Source organism: Nycticebus coucang, chromosome 12 (genome assembly GCF_027406575.1).
Source record: "Nycticebus coucang isolate mNycCou1 chromosome 12, mNycCou1.pri, whole genome shotgun sequence".
NCBI lineage: Eukaryota > Metazoa > Chordata > Mammalia > Primates > Lorisidae > Nycticebus > Nycticebus coucang.
This window is the reverse complement of record NC_069791.1, coordinates 63278074-63301330: the sequence shown is the minus strand read 5'-3', so window position 1 is coordinate 63301330 and position 23257 is coordinate 63278074. Positions and strand designations below refer to the sequence as shown.

Below are 23257 nucleotides of genomic sequence, written 5' to 3'. Positions count from 1 at the left end.
TACCCATAGCCCAGACACATATGATTTTCTAGGTCCTTACATGTGGCCTTTTGACTGAACCTAAAATTTACAGAGCAGATCCTTTTATTACATTTTTATTCACCTTTTCTATATTATTTATTTATTTATTTATTTTTTAGTTCAGTGAAATTTTAATTACATAAATTCTTCAAAGCATAAACTTGGAATTTTTGTCTTGGAAATGTTATAACATTTTTTTAATAGCAAGACATAGGAATAAAAACATATAAAACTGCTCACTATTTTATGATTTTTAGTTTAAATCAACAATTGCAATATTATACACCTCAAAATTGGTATATATAATTACAGACTATATGGATGTTTGTTCATGTGCACATATACATATTTTTAAGTGGTGTGGTTTAGAGTAATAGGTAAAGGCATTTAAAATTATATTACCAGCATACTTTCAAAAACGTCTAGTACAAATGTCAAGTAATCCAAATATGTTATTCTAGTTTACATGGATGGAGCTGGAACATATTCTTCTTAGCAAAGTATCTGAAGAATGGAAGTAAAAGTATCCAATGTACTCAGTCCTACTATGAAACCAATTTACAGCTTTCATATGAAAGCTATAACCCAATTATAGCCCAAGAATATGAGGAAAGGGGAGAGGGAGGGGAGGGGAGGGGGGAGGATGGGTGGAGGGAGAGTAATTGGTGGGGCCACACCTACGGTGCATCTTACAAGGGTACATGTGAAACTTATTAAACGTAGAATATCAATGTCTTAACACAATAACTAAGAAAATGCCAGGAAGGCTATGTTAACCAATTTGATGAAAATATTTCAAATTGTATATAAAATCAGCACATTGTACCCCATGATTACATTAATGCACACAGCTATGATTTAATAAAAATAAATAAATAGAAAAAAAGGAATAAAAACATATTAACAAAATGCATTCAATCATTTACATTACAAACAAGGAATTTAGCAGTTAATTGTTGTATCCTGACAAAAGAAAACTACCCATTAAGAATCTATGCACAATGTGATTGCAAATATGTACAGTGCTTTAAAAAAGCCTACGAGGAGGAGGATTTAGAGAAGGTAAGTGGGCTAGGCTCGTTGTTAAACCAACCAGATAATCAAAATATTAAAACTCTGTTGGCTAGTAATAAATTTACACTTAAACTACCCCCTAGTTTTGTTTAAGAATATTCTAGTTATATTTATATGGATACAGTTGATGAAGCTGTTCATGATAAATTCAGTAAATTACCCTTCAGTTTACTTGTCTGGGGAAAGAGCAGCATGGTAACAGAAATTAACAAAGGAATTTTCACCACAGTAGTTTCCAGTTACACAATCACAGCTTCACAAATGGATTGAACCCATGAGTCCTGTGGCTGGGGAAAGAGAGCTGCACATCAAATACGGAAAATACAGGTGGGGACAGGGCTGCATCCTGCATAAATGAGTCAGAAATGATGGTGGGATGGAAACAAAGTGGAGCATATTTCACACAGTACCAGAAAACTGTCCCTACACTCAGCTCTCATCCCCACTCCTGCAAGGCAATGAAGCTGGGAGTCATAACTGCTCAGTTTAATGTGTTACGTGAATTGGTAGAACCATCTCTAGCTACAAAAGACTGAGATTTCATCAGCTCTTTGATAAGAACACCCTTTTAAAGGCTGGGCACTTCTTTGTGGTTATGAAGCCATTACAGCTATCCAATTAAAGCATGTGAAAACCAGAGGAGATAAAATCAAGTTGTTGTCTTCAGGAGTTAGGAAGTTCGTGAGCTATGAACTGTTTTAGTCTCTCTAGGTATTGTGCGTAAAGCTCTGTGTCATTATGCCCAGCCCCTTCTACCCAGAGGGGCTCCTCAGCGCCGGGACAGCGCTCATACATGGCTAGGCCCTGGGAGAAGTCGATGACCTCATCTTCTGTCCAGTGAATGACCAACACAAGAGACGTGACCTTAGAGATCTTGTCAATGCTAGGGAAAGCATGGAAGCAGTATGTTTTCCTGGTATTTGAGAAAGCCATGCGCAAACCAGACGTCAGAGGGGAATGCAGAATTACAGCTGCGCGCACTCATTGGGAGGCCAGGTCTACAGTGGGGACTGTCCCAATGCTCTGACCACAGAGGGATGCTCTCGGGACTGACTCCATACCGGATGCGCAGCGCCTGCCATGGGGCGTCGATGTCGGCCTAGAAGTTCTTCCTCGGAGGGTTTGCCCGAGCTCATGCCATCGCCTGAGTAGTCGTAGGAGAAGATGTTGCAGTAGATGCGCGAGCCGAGGCCGATATAGAAGCTGCACATCTGGCCCAGGTCCACGGCGTTGCCGTGTGAGAAGAGCAGCGTGCAGCGGCTGGAGGGCGCGCAGCGCACGAACATGCAGCCCAGCCGGTTGTCCCGGGCCGTGGGCGAGAAGACGACCTCCACAGCGTCCAGCTCGCGCTGCAAGTACTGCCAGTTGGCGCGCTCGCTGAGGTGCAGACTGCACATGCCGGGCCCTGCGCCCGTGCCTCTGACTGCTGCGGCGCCTGCTGGGCCGCACTGCTGGGCGCTAGCACCCTGTAGGTGGCTCGGGCTGCAGGAAGGCCAGTTTGGCGGCGGCGATGCGGCTGGGGCAGGGCGGGCAACAGAAGAGCCAACACAGCTAGCCCAGCGAGAAGCTGTTTATACTGGGGCCTGGCTCCAGCATCGGGGCGGCGGGCGCTGGCTGGCCCGGGAGGAGGGAGGGCGGGCGGGCAGGCCCGCGGCCTGGAGCGGTCAAGCGAGTGAGCGCTGAGGGCAGCTGTGGCCCGCCCGCCTGGCTGACGGTGGGCTTTTTATTTTATTTTTAAAATGAATGTATTCAAAATACTGAAGAATAACATGAGTTTCAATGAAGTAATCGTCTTAGATTGGCACAATTAGGACATGAGTGAGCCATAAAGTGCTAAATTGACAGTTGCTATGCTCCAGATTTAGTTCTGATTCCCCCTGCCGAGACCATTGCCACTACCACAGGCGGCTGGTTGGTGAGAGTTTATGGGTGTCAAGTGTGCTAGGCTGTTACCAGCTTTTGACAGTGGTACAGTGTGTTTCTGTTTGAAGTGGAACGCGTGAATAATTGCATAGCTGGACCGTATTTTTTAATTGTCTGCTTAACAGCCCATCATGTCAAAGAAGACGAAGAAAACATTGAAAGAAGAAAACAGATTTTTTAATTAGGACTAGGAATTGTAATATTACCCTACTTTTGCTAAATATAAGAAGACTAACTCGCTTTGGGCACTCTTGTAAACAGAACATGGGCAATAGATATCTTCAGCAACTTTCAAGATAAATGTTACGACTTTGGACTGAATTTCATAAACTTAGTGAATGTATGTACAGATGGTACACCTTCTATGACAGGAAAACATGAAGGATTTACTGCATAGATAAAAATGTATTAACGGATCTACTTGTATCTTGCATCTGCAAAATCTCTGTGTTAAAGCTACTATTTTAAGTGACATTTTTCTACGGGTTACAAGTATTAACTATATTCATGCAAATGCAACACAGCATCGTCAGTTTTGTAATGTGCTAAAATTGAAAGATGAGGTATTGAGTGTGGATTTGCCGTATTATTTTGAAGTGGATTGGTTATTACCAGGACAGATGTCAGGCAAAATGTTATCTCTGCAAGAACAAATAGTTAAATTTTGTGAAGAACAGAATCAGCAATGTGAACTATTGAAAGGAGATTTTTATAGGAAAGCAGCATTTCTGTGTGATATCATGTCAAATCAAAATGACTTGAATACTTCTTTGCAAGGCAGAACTGTGTCTATATATGATATGTGGCCAAAAATTCAGGCATTTTGAAAAAAAGCTATTTTTCTTTAAAATGCTTCTTCGAAAGGAAAATTTGGATGAATATTTTCTGCATTTAGCAGAGGTCAGTGATGAGCAGGATGATAAATGCAAGTCATTTGAAGAATATTGCAGCTGTTATATTAATTGGAGAATACAAAGAAAGGTTCACTGACTTTGAAAATCATGACTTCACCCTCAAATTAGCATTTTAGTCTTACCTAGTTGATATCACCAAAGCACCTAAAGAACTACAGATGGAATTGATTGAGCTCTCAATAGATGGCATTTTAAAGTCATTGCGTGGTGCTAAGAAAGATTCAACTGAAATATGCAGAAATGCAGTAGAATATCTACACCTTCAGCAACATGTCTGAAAAATGCTTTCTTGCTTATCAACCACTTATTGCTGTGAGTCTACATACTCCTATCTAAAATCAAGATTCCCTTAAGGTCACAAATGACTGATACCCATCTAGGGGATCAACTGAAACTGTGTACTTCCAAGCTACAACCAGATACTCAAATGGTTTCCAACAGAAGCCAGAAACAACAAAGTTATTAAAATGTTTTTGACTTTAAAATTAACTAATAGTTTTCATTTTGTGAAATTATTAAGTACACAACAGTTAGATTTTTATAAAATAGTGTACATTTTTAAGTGTATCTAATTGAAGGTTTTTGATTGTGGCATTATTTGATTACAGCTAAATTAATGCAGCTTCCAACATGAAAAGTAACCCCCCCATAGCAGGTGTAGGTCATTATAGTTGGATCTCTGCCTTTGTGTTGTTGCTACTCTGGGGAGCAGTACCAGGTGGTGGTTAAGAGCTTTGGTGTCTGATCCAGACTGCCATGAACCCACCACAAGGTCTTTGACCTTGTATACCTGCGTATCCTTTTGTATATCCAAAATTAGAGTATTATAGAGTATTACTTTTTCATAGGGTTTTTTGAAGATCAAATTAATACTTGCAAAGTGCTTAGAATAGAGCCTGGCATATTGTAAGCACTCATTTATTAGCTGCTTTACCCACTGTTACCTCATGCTACTTTATCATCTTTGTACTTTTAAAAGTTACCTGAAATCTCTCTTTTTTGGGGGAGGGGGAGACAGCATCTCACTCTGTTGCCCTGGGTAGAGTGCCATGGCATCATAGCTTACAGCAACCTCAAACTCTTGGGTTTGAGTAATCCTCCTCTTGCCTCAGCCTCCCAAGTAGCTGGGACTACAGGTATGTATCACCATGCCTAGTTAGTTTTTTCTATTTTTTAGTAGAAACAGGATCACACTCTTGCTCAGGCTGGTCTCAAACTCTCCAACTCAAGCAATCCACCCACTGGAATGCTATGAGTATAGGTGTGAGCTACCATGCCTGGCCTTGAAATGTATTCTTAAGTAAGTTGGATGGTAGATATATAGATAGATGTATATATACATACATAGATATGTATAGATAGTTAAATTAAATGCTACATGTTATAATAGAGGCATGAATAAATTGGGGGATGGGGAAAGTGCTAACATAAACATCTTAGGAAATGAACACAGCCTCTAGGGCTGTAACAGCAGGGGCTGCACAGGAGCAGTGCACTCTCAGTGATAAATTTGCTTCCCTTGGGAGCACAGGTCACTAGACCTGCTCTTCCTGTACATTTAGCTAGAAGAGAACACTTGAATTACTGGATGGCAAGCAGTGGAATCTGGGTTTCCCACTGTTAGAGTGAAAATTGGCAGATCAGCCAAGGGAGGAGGCTCATAGGACCCATGAGTAATGGGTTAGAGTTGGCAACATTGGTGTGAGCTCGTGAATTGTTTACTATAGATACAGATGGTACCTATAGAAACATTCATAAATATGTGTATACACAGGGTAGTACACACACACACATTGTGTTCTGTCAGCTGGTGGCCCACTAGCAGTGGTCCCCCAGCAGCGACAAGTATACCCAGCACCCAAACCCTGGTTTCTCTCACTGTTCAGGTGCCAGGGCTCCTTGGAGACATGGTTGATTGATGCTACACCTGGGGCAGGAAATAAATATGATGAACCTGGACCATCTTGTGCCAGAAAAAGAAAAACAAAAAATAACAAAAACAAATTGGTTAGGTGTCCCACAGGTGCACAGGAGCCTATGGAAAGAACCCTCCCCCACCCCCATGGCCAAGCTGGAACCATCTGAGAAAACAATATGGTATTGGGGTATGAGCCAAAGTATTAATATAAATTAAAGGATGAATGAGAATAAACTGGAGAGGAGAGACAAAAATCTCCCATGCTGAAGAGTTATAAGTACTTTCTGTAGATACTTATCTCCAAGGAGGTACGCTTGCTCCCCCCCCTCAGGTACCGGCCAAGCTTACTGACTTTCAGACTATCAGGAATGGACTCAGCCAGGCAAAAGGGCAGATGTCAGCTCATAGATCACCTGGTATAAAACCTTGGTATCATGTGATGATGGCCTCTTTTTACTCTTGTGTCCTATGACCCCAGTATCATGGGAAAAACACCAGACAAATCCCAATAATGGGGCATCACATAGAATACCTGATTAGTAATCAAAATTATTCAGGTTGTCAGAACCATAGTAAAATGAGAAATTGCCATGGCCAGAAGGAGCCAAAAGAGACATGACAGCTGAATGTGCTGTGGTATCCTAGAGAGACCCTGGACCTGGAACAGAAGAGGACATGAGGTGAAAACTGAGGCATCTGAATAATAGGAATGGGCAGACAGGCCTCAGAGATATTGCAGGTTTAGGTCTAGACTGTCTCAAGCAACACACACAGATGTTTTACTTTTCCAGTGCGTGTAAGAGTTATTTATACTATATTGTGATCTGCTAAGTGTGTGATAACATTATATCTGAAGAAAGAATGTACATACCTTAAAAATATTATTAAAAATGCTAATGATCATCTGAGCCTTCAGCAAATCATAATCTTTTTTTTTTTCAGGTAGAGTATCTTGCCTTGATGTTGATGGCTGCTGACTGATCAGGGTGGAGATTGCCAAAGGTTGGGGTGGCTGTGGCAATTTTAAAGTAGCACAGCAGTGAAGTTTCCCACATTAATTGACTTTTCCTTTTACAAAAGATTTCGCTGTAGCATGTGATCCTGTGTGAATCACAAATATTCTTAATGACATATAGAATTGTGAATCCTTTTCAGAAGGTTTTCAGTTGACTCTGCCTGGATCCATCAGAGGAATTACTGTCTGTGGCAATGATAGCCTTATGAAATGTATTTCTTATAAAATAAGACTTGAAAATTGAACTTACTCCTTGATCTGTGGGCTGTAAAATGGATGTTACATTAGCAGACATGAAAATAATACTCATCTTGTACATCTCCCTCAGAACTCTTGGGTACCAGGGGCATTGCCAATGAGCAGTAATATTTTGGAAGAAATCTTTTTTTCTGGGTAGTAGGTTTCAAACATGGATTTAAAATATTGAGGAAGCCACACTGTAAATGGATGTGCTGCCATCTTAGTGTTGCTGTTTCATTTATAGAGCACAGGTAGAACAGATTTAGCATCATTCTTAAGGGTTGGAGGATCTTGGATTGGTAAATGTCATTGGCTTCAACTTAGAGTCACCAGTTGCTTTAGCCCCTGAAAAGAAAAGCTTTGAGCCAGACATTGACTTATCCTCTCTAGCTATGAAAATCCTAGATGGCATCTTCTTCCAATAGAAGGCTGTTTCATCTACATTGAAAATCTGTTGTTTGTGTAGCCACCTTCATCAGTAACTCAGCTATATCTTTTAGGTAATTTAATTGCAGCTTCCCTATCAGCACTTGCTACTTCTCCTTATACTTTTATGTTATGGTGATGGTTTCTTTCTTTAAACTTATGAAGTCATGAACTTATCCTGACTTCAGTTTTTCTTCTGCACCTTCCTCACTTCCCTCAGCCTTCACAGAATTGAAGAGAGTTGGGGCCTTCCTCTGGATTAGGCTTTGGCTTAAGACAATGTTGTGGCTGGTTTGGTCTTCTGTCCAGATCACTCAAACTTTCTCTACATCAGTAATCAGGCCGTTTTACTTTCTTATCATTTGTGTATTCACTGGAGTAGCACTTTTAATTTCCTTCAGGAACTTCTTTGCATTCACAGCTTGGCTGACCAGCACAAGAGGCCTGGCTTTCAGCTTGTCTCAGCTTTGAACGTGCCTTTCTCACTAAGCTTAATTGTTTCTACTTTTTTATTTAAAGGAGAGATGTGCAACTCTTCCTTTCACTTGAACACTAAAAAGCTGTTGTAAGGTTTTTAATTGTCCTATTTCAATATTATTATATCTTGGGGAATAGAGATCCCCAAGGAGAAGGAGAAAGATGGGAGAACAGCAGCAGGCTAGTTAAAGGAGTCAGAACACACTCATTTATGTTTGTTATCTTAACTGATAAGGGCACTGTTTATGGCACTCCCAAACAAGGACAATTGTAACATCAAAGATCACTGATCATAGATCACCATGACAGGAATAATAATAATGAAAACGTTTGAAATATTGTGAGAATTACTATAGTGTGACACAGAAACACAAAGTGAGCACATGCTGCTGGGAACATGACACCAGAAGACTTGTTTTAACACAGTCTTGCACAGACCTTCAATGTATGCAAAATGCAGTGTCTGCAAAGCACAGTGAAGGGACATGCAGTCAGCTGACGTCCGCCTGTGGGGTTTTGGGTCATTACTATAGCTGATGTGTCACACCAGTGTGAGATGATGACGGGAAACTGGGATGTCTCTACTGCCTTTTCAATTCTTTTGTGAATCTGAAACGATTCTAAAAAATAAAGGCCATTAACAAGAAAATGAAAGAGCTATTATTTCTGTCTGGCAGAGAGTACTGACAGGTTGAAGAGCCTGATGTGCACCTCGCCAAGTGAATGGAGGCCCTAGTGGGTGCAGAAACTGTGCTCGTTGCTCGGGAGCAGAGCTCCTTATGTGGTTTGTTCCTATCCACTGACAACCTAGTGCTCAGATTTGCTGGTGTGGTCAGTGTCATGTATGATACCGCGTGGGCTTCGTGTGCTAAGGTAGGTGTACATTTCTACTTGAACTTCTGCGGAGATGGCTGTCCTGTTTTTGTTTTTTTCGTAGAGACAGAGTCTCACTTCACCGCCCTCGGTAGAGTGCCATGATGTCACAGGACTCACAGCAACCTCCAGCTCTTGGGCTTCCGCGATTCTCCTGCCTCAGCTTCCCGAGCAGCTGGGACTACAGGCAACTGCCACAACACCCGGCTATTTTTTTGTTGCAGTTCGGCCAGGGCTGGGTTTGAACCTGCTACCCTCAGTATGTAGGGCTGGTGCCCTACTCACTGAGCCACAGGCGCCACCTGGCTGTTCTGTTTTTATAGCACCTCTCTCAGCAGCATTAGCCTTGAGGAGGTGGAAGAGATGCATGTCTGGGTTGTTAAGATGGTTGTTTTTTGGTTTTATCACTTTATGGAATCTTCTACTTAAAAGGCCCTTAGCCATTGTTCAGAACTGTCATGGGTTTAGCAATGTGTGCAGCTGTGGGAGTGTTCTCTAATGACAGCTGGGTCTTTTGTGGGATCTAATTTTGATACATGAGCATTTGTGTATGAGGAGAACCCAGATCTATCCACAATGAGATGGATTGTCCTCCTCAGACTTGACACTTCATCTAAGAGAGGAGGTTCTGACACCAGCTGTAAGGCACAAAAGTTTTGTGCTGTCATTCCAGGTGGCAGGGGGATTGTTCCTCCACCATCCTTACTGCATAATGTGCTTACATCCATACCTGAGAGCTTGAGCCCCACCAAGTTCACATTTTTCAGAGTGTTCTTGGACTGTCTGTGTGTTAGCTTTGACCATGGGGTCACCTTGCCCTGCTACATTTTACTTGGGCTTTTCTTCCCTCTGGAATGAGGGGCCCCTATTGTTGCCTTACGTAGGGAATTCCTAGCCTCTCCACAGGCTCCAACTCTGGTGGAGCTTCAGTGTGGACTTATGACTCAGGGGAAGGACCCTCCTTCTTGGGGGCTCAGGTGTGGGGGGTCTGTGGATGGATGGCATGGGTTTGGGTCCTTTATTCTCAGGTACTGTGTAAACAGAGTATCCTGTGAGCCTTGGACTCCTTTAAAATACATAGCACTTTTTTCTTCTCTTGATTACAATATTGTACATGTGGAAAGACTAGAAACTGCTAAAAAGTTGCAAGAAGGCATTTTCCTTGATTTCTCTCTTCCCTTTCCCCCCACATTCATCCAGTTCATCAATTAGTGAAAGATCAATCTCTCACTGTACCACAGGTGTGGGGGCAGCCACTAGAGAGGGATCTCATTGGAGTAGACAGGCCCCATTTGCATTCTTTTTTTTTTTTTTCTGGAGAGAATATACATTTTGATATTTATTTATTTTTTTATTGTTAAATCATAGCTGTGTACATTCGTGCAATCAAGGGGTACAATGTGCTGGTTTCATATAAAGTCTGAAATATTCTCATCAAACTGTTCAACGTAGCCTTCATGGCATTTTCTTAGTTATTGTATGTAGACATTTGTATTCTGCATTTAATAGGTTTCGCCTGTATCCATTCTAAGATGCACCATAGGTGTGGCCCCACCCATTACCCTTCGTCCATCCTAACCTCCCCCCTCCCTTGGCCCTTTCCCCATATTCTTAGGCTATAGTTGGGCTATAGCCTTCATATGAAAGCTATAAATTAGCTTCATAGTAGGGCTGAGTACATTGGATACTTTTTCTTCCATTCTTGAGATACTTTGCTAAGAAGAGTATGTTCTAGCTCCATCCATATAAACATGAAAGAGGTAAAGTCTCCATCTTTCTTTAAGTCTGCATAATATTCCATGGTATACATGTACCACAATTTGCTAGTCCATTCGTGGATAGATGGGCACTTGGGCCTTCTTCCATGACTTAGCAATTATGAATTAGGCTGCAATAAACATTCTGGTATAGATGTCTTTGTTATATTGTGATTTTCGGTCTTCTGGGTATATACCTAGTAAAGGAATTATAAGATCGAATGGCAGGTCTATTTTTAGATCTCTAAGTATTCTCCAAACATCCTTCCAGAAGGAACGTATTAGTGTGCATTCCCACCAGCAGTGTAGAAGTGTGCCCTTTTCTCCACATCCACACCAACATCTCTGGTTTTGGGACTTTGTTATGTGGGCTACTCTTACTGGGGTTAGGTGATATCTCAAAGTAGTTTTGATTTGCGTTTCTCTGATGATTAAGGATGATGAGCTTTTTTTCATGTGTCTGTAGATCGTGCATCTGTCTTCTTTAGAGAAGTTTCTCTTCAAGTCCTTTGCCCACCCTGAGATGGGATCACTTGGTTCTTTTCTTGCTAATACGTTTGAGTTCTCTGTGGATTCTGGTTATTAAACCTTTATCGGAGGTATAACCTGCAAATATTTTCTCCCATTCTGAGGGCTGTCTGCTTGCTTTACTTACTATGTTCTTGTCTGTGCAGAAGCTTTTTAGTTTGATCAGGTCCCAGTAATGTATTTTTGATACTACTTCAGTTGCCTGGGGAGTCCTCCTCATAAAATATTCACCCAGGCCGATTCCTTCAAGAGTTTTCTCTGCACTTTCTTCAAGTATTTTTATAGTTTCATGTCTTAAGTTTAAATCTTTTATCCAGTGAGAGTCTATCTTAGTTAATGGTGAAAGGTATGGGTCCAGTTTTAGTCTTTTACAGGTTGCCAGCCAGTTCACCCAGTACCATTTGTTAAATAGGGAATCTTTTCCCCATCGAATGTTTTTAATTGGCTTGTCAAAGATCAAATAACGGTAAGTAGCTGGATGCATCTCTTGGTTCTCTGTTCTGTTCCAGACATCTACTTCTCTGTTTTTGTGCCAGTACCATGCTGTTTTGATCACTATTGATTTATAGTACAGTCTCAGGTCTGGTAGTGTGATTCCTCCTGCTTTGTTTTTATTTCTGAGTAATGTTTTGGCTATTCGAGGTTTTTTTTTGATTGCTTATTAAATGAAGTATTATTTTTTCAAGATTTTTAAAATATGACAATGGAGCTTTGATAGGAATTGCATTAAAATTATATATTGCTTTGGGTAGTATAGACATTTTAACGATGTTGATTCTTTCCATCCATGAGCATGGTATGTTTTTCCATTTGTTAACATCTTTAGCTATTTCTTGTCTTAAAGTTTCATAGTTCTCTTTATAGAGATCTTTCACGTCCTTTGTTAGATAAACTCCCAAATATTTCATCTTCTTTGGCACTACTGTGAAAGGAATAGAGTCCTTGACTGTTTTTTCGACTTGGCAATTCTCGGTATATATAAAGGCTACAGATTTATGGGTGTTGATTTTGTAGGCTGAGACATTGCTATATTCCTTCATCACTTCTAAAAGTTTTGTAGTAGAATCCCTAGTGTTTTCCAGATATACGATCATGTCATCTGCGAAGAGTGAAAGTTTGATCTCTTCTGACCCTATGTGGATACCCTTGATCACCTTTTCTTCCCTAATTGCAAAGGCTAAAACTTCTATTACAATGTTAAAGAGCAGTGGAGACCATGAGCAAACTTGCCTGGTTCCTGATCTAAGTGGAAATGATTTCAATTCAGCAGCATTCAATATGATATTGGCTGTGGGTTTGCTGTAGATGGCCTCTATTAGTTTAAGAAATGTCCCTCTATACCAATCTTCTTAAGTGTTCTGATCATGAAGGGATGCTGGATATTATCAAAAGCTTTTTCTGCATCGATTGAGAGAATCATTTGGTCTTTATTTTTTAGTTTGTTTATGTGCTGAATTACATTTATAGATTTTCGTGTATTGAACCAGCCTTGAGAGCCTGGGATAAATCCCACTTGGTCATGGTGTATAATTTTTTTGATGTATTGTTGGATTCTGTTTGTTAGGATCTTATTGAGTATTTGTGCATCAGTATTCATTAGTGATATTGGTCTATAATTGTCTTTTATTGTTGGGTCTTTCCCTAGTTTAGGGATCAAGGTGATGTTTGCTTCGTGGAATGTGTTGGGTAGTATTCCTTCTTTTTCTATATTTTGGAAGAGGTTTCGTAATATAGGTACTAGTTCTTCTTTAAAGGTTTGGTGGAATTCTGACGTCAAGCCATCTGGTCCTGGGCTTTTCTTTTTAGGGAGATTTTGTATAGTTGATGGTATTTCAGAACTTCATATAGGACTGTTCAGCATTTCTACTTTGTTCTGGCTAAGTCTAGGTAGGTGGCGTACTTCCAAGTATTGGTCTGTTTCTTTCAGATTTTCATATTTCTGAGACTAAAGTTTCTTGTGATATTTGTTAAGGATATTTTGAATTTCTGAGGGGTCTGTTGTTATTTCATCTTTACAAACATTTCCGATTGATGAAATTAGAGATTTTACTCTTTTTTTCCTAGTTAGGTTGTCCAAAGGTTTATCTATTTTATTGACCTTTTCAAAAGACCAACTTTTGGATTTATTGATCTGTTGTATAATTCTTTTGTTTTCAATTTCATTTAATTCTGCTCTGATTTTGGTTATTTCTTTTCTTCTGCTGGGTTTGGGGTTGGAATGTTCTTCCTTCTCCTGTTGCTTGAGATGTCCCATTAAGTTATTTAACTTCCTCTCTTTCCATTTTCTTGAGGAAGGCTTGCAGTGCTATAAATTTCCATCTTAGGACTGCCTTTGCAGTATCCCAGAGGTTCTGATAATTTGCATCTTCATTGTTGTTTTGTTCCAAAAATTTAGTGATTTCCTTCTTAATCTCGTCTATAACCCATCTATCCTTCAGCATAAGGTAATTTAGCTTCCATGTTCTTGTATGGGTATGCAGATTCCTGTTGTTATTGAGTTCAACTTTTATTCCATGATGGTCTGAGAAGATGCAAGGGATAATTTCTATTTTTTTAAATTTGCTGAGGTTAGATTTATGGCCCAGGATGTGGTCGATTTTGGAGTATGTTCCGTGGGCTGATGAGAAGAATGTGTATTCAGTTTTGTTGGGATGAAATGTTCTGTAGATGTCTGTTAAATCCAGATGTTGAATGGTTAAGTTTAATCTAAGATTTCTTTGCTTAGGTTCTTTCTGGAGGCTCTATCTAGCACTGCTAAAGGGGTGTTAAAATCTCCAACTACTATGGAGCTGGAGGAAATCAAGTTGCTCATGTCTGTTAGAGTTTCTCTTATAAATTGCGGTGCTTTCTGGTTGGGTGCATAAATAATAATTGAAATCTCATCTTATTGAGTATTACCTTTAACAAATATGAAGTGTCCATCCTTATCCTTCCTTATTTTGGTTGGTTTAAAGCGTCTTGCATCTGCGAATAGGATTGCAATGCCTGCTTTTTTCTGTTTTCCATTTGCCTGGAATGTAGATGACCATCCCTTCATCTTGAGTCTATATTTGTCTTTTAATGTAAGATGAGATTCTTGTATGCAGCAGATAATCTGGCTTGATTTTTTTTGTATCCAGTCAGCCAACCTGTGCCTCTTTAGAGGACACTTTAAACCATTCACATTAATTGAGAATATTGATAAGCCTTTCGAGAGTCCGGTGTACATTTTTAATCCTTTTGTGACCGTGGAGGTTGGAATTTGATCAAAGTTTTCTGGGTGGGTTTACTTTTGTGGTGGAGCATTATGCTGGTCTTTATGGAGGATAGATCTGAGAATATCCTGGAGAACTGGTTTAGTTGTGGCAAATTTCTTCAACATGTGAATGTCATTAATTTCTCCATCATAAATGAAACTCAGTTTAGCTGGGTACAGGATCCTGGGTTGAAAGTTATTTTGTTTTAGGAGATTAAAAGTCGATGACCATCCTCTTCTAGGTTGAAAGGTTTCAGCAGAGAGATCTGCAGTCATGCTAATATTCTTCCCCTTGTAGGTAATGGTTTTCTTTCGTCTGGCTGCTTTCAGAATTTTCTCCTTCATATTAACTTTAGTGAACTTGATTATGATGTGTCTGGGGGATGTCTTATTCGGGTTGAGTCGTGCTGGAGTTCTGAAACTGCCTGCTATCTGAATTTCAGAATCTCTTGGCATGTCTGGAAAGTTCTCTTTCATAATCTCATGGAGAAGAGACTCTGTGCCTTGTGAAGCCACGTCATCACTTTCGGGGATACCTATAAGTCCAATATTGGTTTTCTTCTAATTATCCCAAAGCTCTCTGGGAGAGTGATCTGTTTTTGCCCTCCATTTCTCTTTCTCTTTGACAGTTTGGGAGCGTTTGAAAGCTTTGTCTTCATTGTCAGAAATCCTTTCTTCTGTTTGCTCCATTCTGTTACTGAGGTATTCTACTGTCTCAGGTATCTACTTTCTCAGATCTTTGAGGGCTGCAACTTCTTCTCTCAATTTGTCAAAATCTTTGGTCGTTTGGTCTTTGAATTCGTTGAATTCTTGAGACATCTTTTGGGTTACTGCTTGGAATTCTAATTCAATCTTATTTGCTATCCAGATTCTGAATTCGATTTTTGACATCTCAGCTATTTGTTTGTTCAAGGGGTCTTGTGCTGTGTTTGCCCCATTGATCCTTGTGGGGGTTGATCTACTCTGATTATTCATATTGCCTGAGTTTTTCCCTTGATTTCGCGTCATGATTGTTTTTCACCGTTGCCTCTGGCCGTCCTCAGAGTTGGGGGGGTGTATCTCCAAGATTAGACCCCAGTGGGATCACTCTATTGTTGCTGGATCTTTGTAGCGAGTGACCCTGTGTAGCTCTTCTGGGGCTGCCCCAGCTAGGGAGTTCTTTTTGTGGGAACAGCTCAGGAGTGTGACACACCCGGATCCAGGAGTAGGGTGGGGGTGGTCCACACGGTTCTGGGAGTGCCTGGCGCCCAGTGACTTAAGAGGGCCCAAGGCTCCAGCAGTCTGTGGCCAGGAGAAGGGCTCCACACAGAGGCAGGGAGGCCTCGGAGGGCATGTGGCTACCAGAGTCCCTGGCCAGTCGAGCGGGTGGGTGTGGAGGCAGGGAGGGTTCAGGAGGGAGGACGCGGGGTTGCGCTGCTCCGGGAGTCCTGGTCAGGGCGTGGGGAGGCCCAGCAGGTCCCAGCGCAGCTCTTACCAGGGTCTGGGCGGGCGCAGCTCTTCTGGAGGTCCGGTAGTGTGCCGATTGCAGGTCCCGGTGCAGCTCTTCCTGACCCCATTTGCATTCTGTGTGTGTCGCTTAACATCTTATTGTGATAATTGCACATATCGTTAAATATTCTTTGAAAATAGATTCTTCAGTGGTTATGATATTTCTTTGTATAGTTATACCAAAATTAAATTCTTCTCTTTATTGGAAATTTTGTTTGTTTCTAATTTTCAGTATTATTATAAATGTGAGCAACATCTTTGGACAGTTTTTGCACCATGTGTCTGGTTCATTTTTTAGGGTAGAATTAATGAATTTATGAGTATATACAGTTTTAGGACACTTGACTTGTGTTGACAGGTTAGTTTCCAGAAAAGTGCCTGTAGACATTCTCTCCAGCAGGTGTGTTGTGCTGTCCCCACTGGGATTGAGCATTACTATTTTAGGCCTTGCTGCTGTGGGTGAGAAATGGGTCTTACTGAAGTTTTTCTTTATGTTTGTTTGTCAGTTATATTTCTTCTGTTGAGTATTTATATTACCTACTTTTATACTAAGGCATTAGCAATTTTCTTACTGATTTGTAAACGTTTTTTATGTATTTTTGCATGTATTTTCCCCAGTTTGTCTCTTACCTTTTATTCTTTAAACAATGTCTTGGGATGTGTTTTATGTTGTAAAGAGACTGATCTTTCAGTTTATTATTATTCTGCTTCCATGCTCAATGTCTTTTGGGGGCCTTAAGCTCCAACAGATATTCACCTGTATTTTCTTTTGGTTGTAGGACAGTAACGCAGGCAAGGGTAAGTGTAAGGTTATCAGCCATCCAGTGGGCTTTCAGGGGAGCTCTGTGCTCACTGACTCTGCCCCCCTGGGTGTGTTCTGTATTCTGAATCTCAGCTGTCTTCTTCATAAAATGAGGTGGTAATAGTACCTCCTGGGATTGTGAGTGTTGAGTAGGTGTCTGTGAAAGCTCATTCTAGAGCGGGCAAGGGAGTCTTCCTGTCATTGCCATCTCTCAGTAAGGCCATTTTGCACCTGGCACCCTCCTATGCATGCACCTGCTGCTTTCTATAGAAGGTATTCATGGAAGACTGAACCTTCTTGTGAGTTAATCAGATGTCCCTGAACAATGGGAACTCTTTCTTTTCCTTAGTGATGCACATCATCTGATGGCTGGCAGAGCCCATAAAGTTCTGTCCGAATAGTGAACTTGGGGTCTGGTTCATTTTTAGGGACTGGAAAGGGTCTCAAATGAGTCTATCCTAGCAGCTGTCTTCCATCTTGACTCAGGTGTAGTTGTCCATGTAGAGGGTCCACAACCCTGCCTAGGAAGAGCATTACACTTTATGTAACCATGGCAGTGATAGCACTAACACTGGATTATGCTGCAGGTCAGAGCTCTTAAAAACCTATTTCATTCTACTCTCAACTCAGACAACACAACTTTAAATGAGGGATGTTTCCATGGACTCAGGAATGTGCTTGGTGATGCCTTGCCAGCAGGTGGAGAGGGATTCCTATTTCTAGAGTCTAGCCCCTTATAGAAAGGAACATCTCAAAATAAGGAAGGTTAAGAGTGTACAGGTTAAGCAAATCAAGTATTTGCAAAGTTAGGCTTTCACAATACTTACCTTAGGGTCTGGCCCTTGTCTTTATGAGAGATTCAAGGCCAGGCACAATAGTTCACACCTGTAATTCCAGCACTTTGGGAGGCCAACAGGGAACCCAGGAATTAGAGGCTACAGTGAGCCATAATTTGGCCATTGCATTCTAGCCTGGGCCACAAAGAAAGACCCTATCTCTAAAGAGACCCAAGAGTTTGAGTATGTGACTACAAGTAACAGCACCTTATGATGAATGCAATGCATTTTGAATGTATGTGATTCTGCATGTGCAGCATGACCTGCCCTCTTGGGTCAGCTGGAGGAGGCTCCTGCTCTTTCAGTTGGTGTTGGGAAGAAGTCCTATGGGAGGTGCCTTCTGAGGTCTTGGAAATAGCATGCGTGTGATCTGTGACCATGTGCCTGCTTGCGCCCAATGGTTGTGACTCAATCTGGTCCCCTCAGGTCCTGCCTCTCAAGCAGAAAACCCTGAGCCTTGATGTGCAAGGAGAGTCCTCGAAGATATTTCCTGCCTGGTTTATGGGAACAACAGGTGGGAAGCACTTGTCCCTCCCCCTCTTTACTTCCATGTCTTTGCATAGCACCAGGTGAGCAGGGCCTCTGCCTGGGGGTGGAGCAGCCCCTAACCCCATATCACTGCCGTGGGCACCCTGTTGTGTTCATATAACCAGTTTAGCAGGGACCTATCTTCTCTTTCAGGAAAGCATGAGCCCATTTCTTTCTCTTCCCTGTACTCATGGCTCCTGTTGTGTGACAGACCATTCCCAATAGCCTTGGTTTTGTGAGGTAGGGCAGTTTCTGTCTTAGCCCTCAGGCCCTGCCGCCCCATTTATAGTAGGGCAAGACTTAAGAATGAAAGATGGCTGTCAGTGGGAAGTCCCATGCAGGGTCCTTAGCCCTGACCATCATGTGAAAATGAGAGCTGCTTTTTGCCAGAGAGGGAGTGTTCTGGGACAGAGGGGATGTGGCTACCTCATAGTGGCTCCACAGATTGGTCTGATGCTGTGAGATAGCTTTGGGGCTGTGAACCATGCTTCCTGTGGAGGCCCAGATTCCTGAACTGCTTGTGACGGATGACATTGCAGCATTTCCCAGAGCGGCCCAGGAATACTCTGGAGTAAGAGATATTGAGTATGGAGATGGAGTCTCTCATATAGCCCTGTAGCAAGCTGGTGTTAGAGAAGCAATCATGTTTGATTGGTAAAGTTTGAGACTCTCGCCTATGGGCCCTGTGGGCTCTTACAGGTTCCCCAAGCCCATAAGTTTGCAGTGGGAGGCCTGAAGACAGCAGAGGGTCCTCGTCCCAGGGGGTCTAGAGAGCCAGGGGCAGAAAAAAGGCTCTTGGGCTCTCTGTGGGGCCTCAGCTGCATGACTGGCATGTGGTTAAGGTATAGGACATAGTCAGGGAAGCCCTTGAGCTCTTCTGGCCTTGGTGTGGTGGGTGGGGTCACTGAGTGTGAAGTTAGAATCCTTCTACCAGATATTTGACTCATTTAGCAATCATATTTTCTAAAATTTATTTTTAGAGACAGAAGTCTCTGAACTTGTTGCCCAGGCTGCTCTGTAACTCCTGGACTCAGCAATCCTCCCATCTCAGCCTCCCAAAATGCTGGGATTGTAGGTGTAAGCCACCATGCCTGGCCAGCAAATTTATTTTGAACATTTTTTTCTTGCCAGGTGTTTGGGCATTAAGGAAAGAGCAGGGGAAGAGAATGCCCTGCTCTCTGGCTAGGGAGACAGGCAGGTAGTCACAGACTCTCATAAGCACATAGTTGTGATCATGGCTGCAGAGGGAGAGGGGTGTGGAGGACCCCATGGAGCAGGCTTCTATCAGTTGGCAGCTATGGTTGAGAGGCTAAGTTGCAATCATCAGACGTGTATTATGTTTTTTCAAAGGGTCAGGGGGACATTCCAAGGATGTGAGACTAATAGTAATAACCAATAGCTAACATTTAAAAATAGATATTATGGGTTTCATGTAAATTATCTTTTTTGGATCCTAAAAAATAACTCTAATAAGTAAGGTACTTACTCTTCTTTGTGGCTAAGAAAACTCACAGAGGCACAGTCAATCTCCCAAACCCCACCCTGGCCCCCCAAGCTGGGCCACGTGAGGCTGTGCACCTGTAAGCTGAGCATGGCAGGGCAGTCCCATGTTGTTGTCCCCTCTCCCCAGGGCCCAGCACTGGGCTGGGCGAACACTGGCTGCTGATGAAGTTGGTTGAATGAATGGAGTGTCTTCCCCTGGATGTGAAAGCTATTTGGTATTATGAGTCTTTTGTCCTGTTCAATTGGTGGTGACACCAGCAGGAGTACACTCGGACCACTTTGCCCAACTCTGAGAAAGCAAAAGACATGACAGTGGTATTGCCCGAGGAGCCTAGGATGAGGGGTAGGATTTGTGTGTGTATATGCTCATAGATGCTGCCATGCAGTGGAGGGGGACAGGAATGGGTACATTGCCTAGTGCCCATCCATGTGTCTGGGGAGGAACCTTGCTCCTTTCCTGCTTTGCCTACCACTATTCTGCTGCGTTATCTGTGTTCCATTTCCTAATGCTCTCGTCTGACTCCCTGCCAGATTGAGTTTCTGGAGAGGGGCAATGTCTGTGCCCTGGATCACCCTGCAGAGCAGCTAGACCCTGGATGGGTACCCCTAGCACTGTTAGCTGGATGGGAGTTGAGTTCAACTTTTAAATGTGTGCCGAGAAGCAGCACCCATGCCTTTAGCCTCCTTGAAAACACTTCCTGGTTGGTCACCTTGTTCTGAATGCTTATGCTAATTTCTTGCCCCAGTCATCTGAGCAAAGCTCTAAAAGGGAATGTGGCAAAGGAGCCCATCCCTGAGCTGCAGATCATTTCCTGGGGGAGCCACACTCTGGACAGTCCTGCCCTTCTAAGTTATGGAAGGACTATTGAATTAGAACTGTCTTGGTGATGCCCCATGTTCCCCAAGCCCAGAGTATGTTTGGCATCAGGAGGTGTTCCCAGGCTTTGGGATCCCTGTCACCCCATGGTCGTCTTAATGTGTGTAGTAAGCAGGGGTTTGAGCCCAGAACTGTTTGTGCTTTGATTTATTCTGTACTCTTCTTTCTGAATGTCCATCCTTCTTTCAGTGTGGAAAGTTTCATATAGGCGAGGCTTCAGAACTTAGCCCTGTTACTTGTGTCTGGTTACCCTGGGTCATTTCCTTCACTCAAAGCCTCGATCCTCCTCTGAAAGGAAGACTGAGAACCGTGCCTGCCTATGGAGATGCTGTGATGACTAATCGATTCATTCATTCATTTCTCAGCTGAACAGATATTTACTGTATATCTGTTACATTTCGGGCACTATGTGGGAGCTGGGGGCCAGGTGTACAGCTGTGAGTGACAAATCAGGAGAACTGATGCTTAGAAACTGGGTCGTATGATGTCTGGTGCATGCATGGCTATGGGTATAGGCTGCCTTTTCTGTTATTTCCTGGTGAATAGAGCTGATCAGATTCTGTTAATTTTGAACTTCAGTAGACTAAGTTCATCTAAGCATATAGGGAAACTGAGGTTTAAACCTCAGTTTCCCTATATGCTTAGGGAGAGGTAAAGGAACTTGTCTGATTGGTAGAGCCGGGCCATGAACCCAGGGCTCTGTTTGGCTACACTACACAAGGGGCAGTGTCCTAGTCCCATGTGCTACACATCCGTGTGGGACATACATACTGCATGGACCCTGTGTGGTCATGTTCCCCTACCTGGTGAGGTGCCACCTGCAGGCGGCTGTGGCCTGTAGGTGTGGCTTCCTGTTAGAATGGTCCTGATGCCCTTTCTAACTCTGCACATCCCCTTAGGAATGCCAGCTCTAATATAGCACCCACGCCATTAGCCGTACAAATGTGGGGAACTGCTGATTTGGAAGCTTAATGCTTGGAGAACGCATTATACAGGTAACATAAATGAAATATAATTTGTAATAGAGCAGTATGAAATCTAAGCAAAATTGCTTCAGGAAATCTCAATTGATTCCTACTCCTTCCTACGATAGGTGTCGTAGAGCTTTTCATCTGGAGGTTGAAGTTGCAAGAACATGGCTTGCGGGTGAGAAATACAGAGCAGCAGGTGAGAAATACAGGGCAGCAGGCTTACCCCTCTACTCTGCAGCTGCATCTCAGGAGGATGCAACAGGGAAGTCAGAGCAAGACAGCATTCCTGGGGCTAGGACTGGAGAGCAGGTGTGTTCTCTGCATCTGGGACAGGCAGAGGGCAGGCGAGTGACACAGGATGTGAAGAGGACCATATTTCTTATTTGTGAGCAGGCTGGCATTTAGCTTCCTGCACCTTCAGGGAAGAATTTTAAATAGATGCATGTAAAGGAGAATGTACAGCTTGTAAGTGCTAGACAGATGTTTTTAAAGTCTTGTGACCATCTCCCTTCTGGGGTTCCTCTGAGTGAGGTAACCCAGCAGAAATAGAGCTCAGTAGGCAATAAACTTGGTTTATTGGTCAGATAAGATTAACTTGTCATTAGGCTTACGGAAATTGAGGGAGTGAAAAATAAAACCAGAGAAGAAGGTAGACTAGGAACACAAATATTTAGGAAGGCTGGCTGAGAGGACCTGGCATGGTGGGTGGTTGTACACAGCGCTTCACTTTTGTCCTCAACCCATGAGGGTGGCCTTCCAAAGCATGGTAATTGGTGCTTATTACTGTACGCTGGTTCATTAGGAAAGGTCAAACGCTTCTCCTTGTTCTCAATTTACTCTGACCTGGGCCATGTCTGATTTGCTTTGCAGGCATTTTCATCAAGTACAGATTAATAGTTTCTACCACTTTTCCCAAGGCTGTCCTGCCTTTAGCTGGAGCCCTGACTCTGCACACCCAGCGCTTCCAGGGACCTGTGTTTAATGGGTTCTAATTTGTACAAGCATAAGTGGTGTGCTAATTCCGAATTAGTCTTATCTACTTATGAAAGAAGCGAAGCAAGAAATGTGTTTGGTAACAGTTTGCTAACACTTCGTTCATGTTACTATGTGGAAATTAATAGAATTGCATTCTGTTAAAATTATACTCTAATTCAGTCATCATCAACTGAACTGGCCTTTCTACCCAATTAACTGGAGTTAATGAATTTTGACTACTCTGAAAACTTTTGTCACAAGAGGCTTTTTTCCTCACCCCAAGGTTTAATAACTACATTATCAGGGAGCCTCCCTGTGTGTTTCATGCACCTGTTCCTAAGTGTGTGGGCGGGGGTGTGTATGAAGAATCACCATCTCTCTGCTGTGTTCGGAGTTCCTCTGTTCTGACCATGGGTGCCCTGGAGTAGTAAGATTGAGATTACACAGTGATGTCTTCAGTGAGCAATTTGGGCCAATTACACGAGCTTCATTTGCTCCTGGTGTGTCCCTAGGAGAATCTGGGGCATCTGCTGTTGGAATATCTCAGCTATAAAGAGCCAAATGTTTTCAGGACTTTGGGCAACAGATGACAGCCTGTGTCATTTCAGAAGACCTTTTCCCCTCTGCTTACGTCTGGGTTCTGGGATGATCTTATTTCTGTCCCTTGGATTTTTAAATTTTCTTCTATTCCCTCCTTCCCCTTTCCTTGTCTCGTATCATTGTAATCACAGCTCTCAGATTAATCTTCTCAGACTGTTCTCGACGCAAATCACTCCCTTGCCCAGAGCTTCCTGGGTTCCCTGTCTTCCCGCTCTGTGTGTGCCATGCAGAGTGCCCCAGTCTCTGCTGGCTCTCACCTCTCTTTGCGGTCCCACT

At 42.6% G+C, this 23257-nt stretch overlaps 1 protein-coding gene and 1 pseudogene across 5 annotated transcripts in view; one reads left to right on the top strand and one right to left on the bottom strand.

Moving 5' to 3' along the window:
• The window catches only part of MAD1L1 (mitotic arrest deficient 1 like 1), a 472925-nt gene that overhangs the window by 198049 nt on the left and 251619 nt on the right, over positions 1-23257 (top strand). The gene's annotated exons all lie outside the window — the stretch shown is intronic.
• Positions 1759-2691, bottom strand: LOC128561395 (alpha/beta hydrolase domain-containing protein 17C-like; annotated as a pseudogene).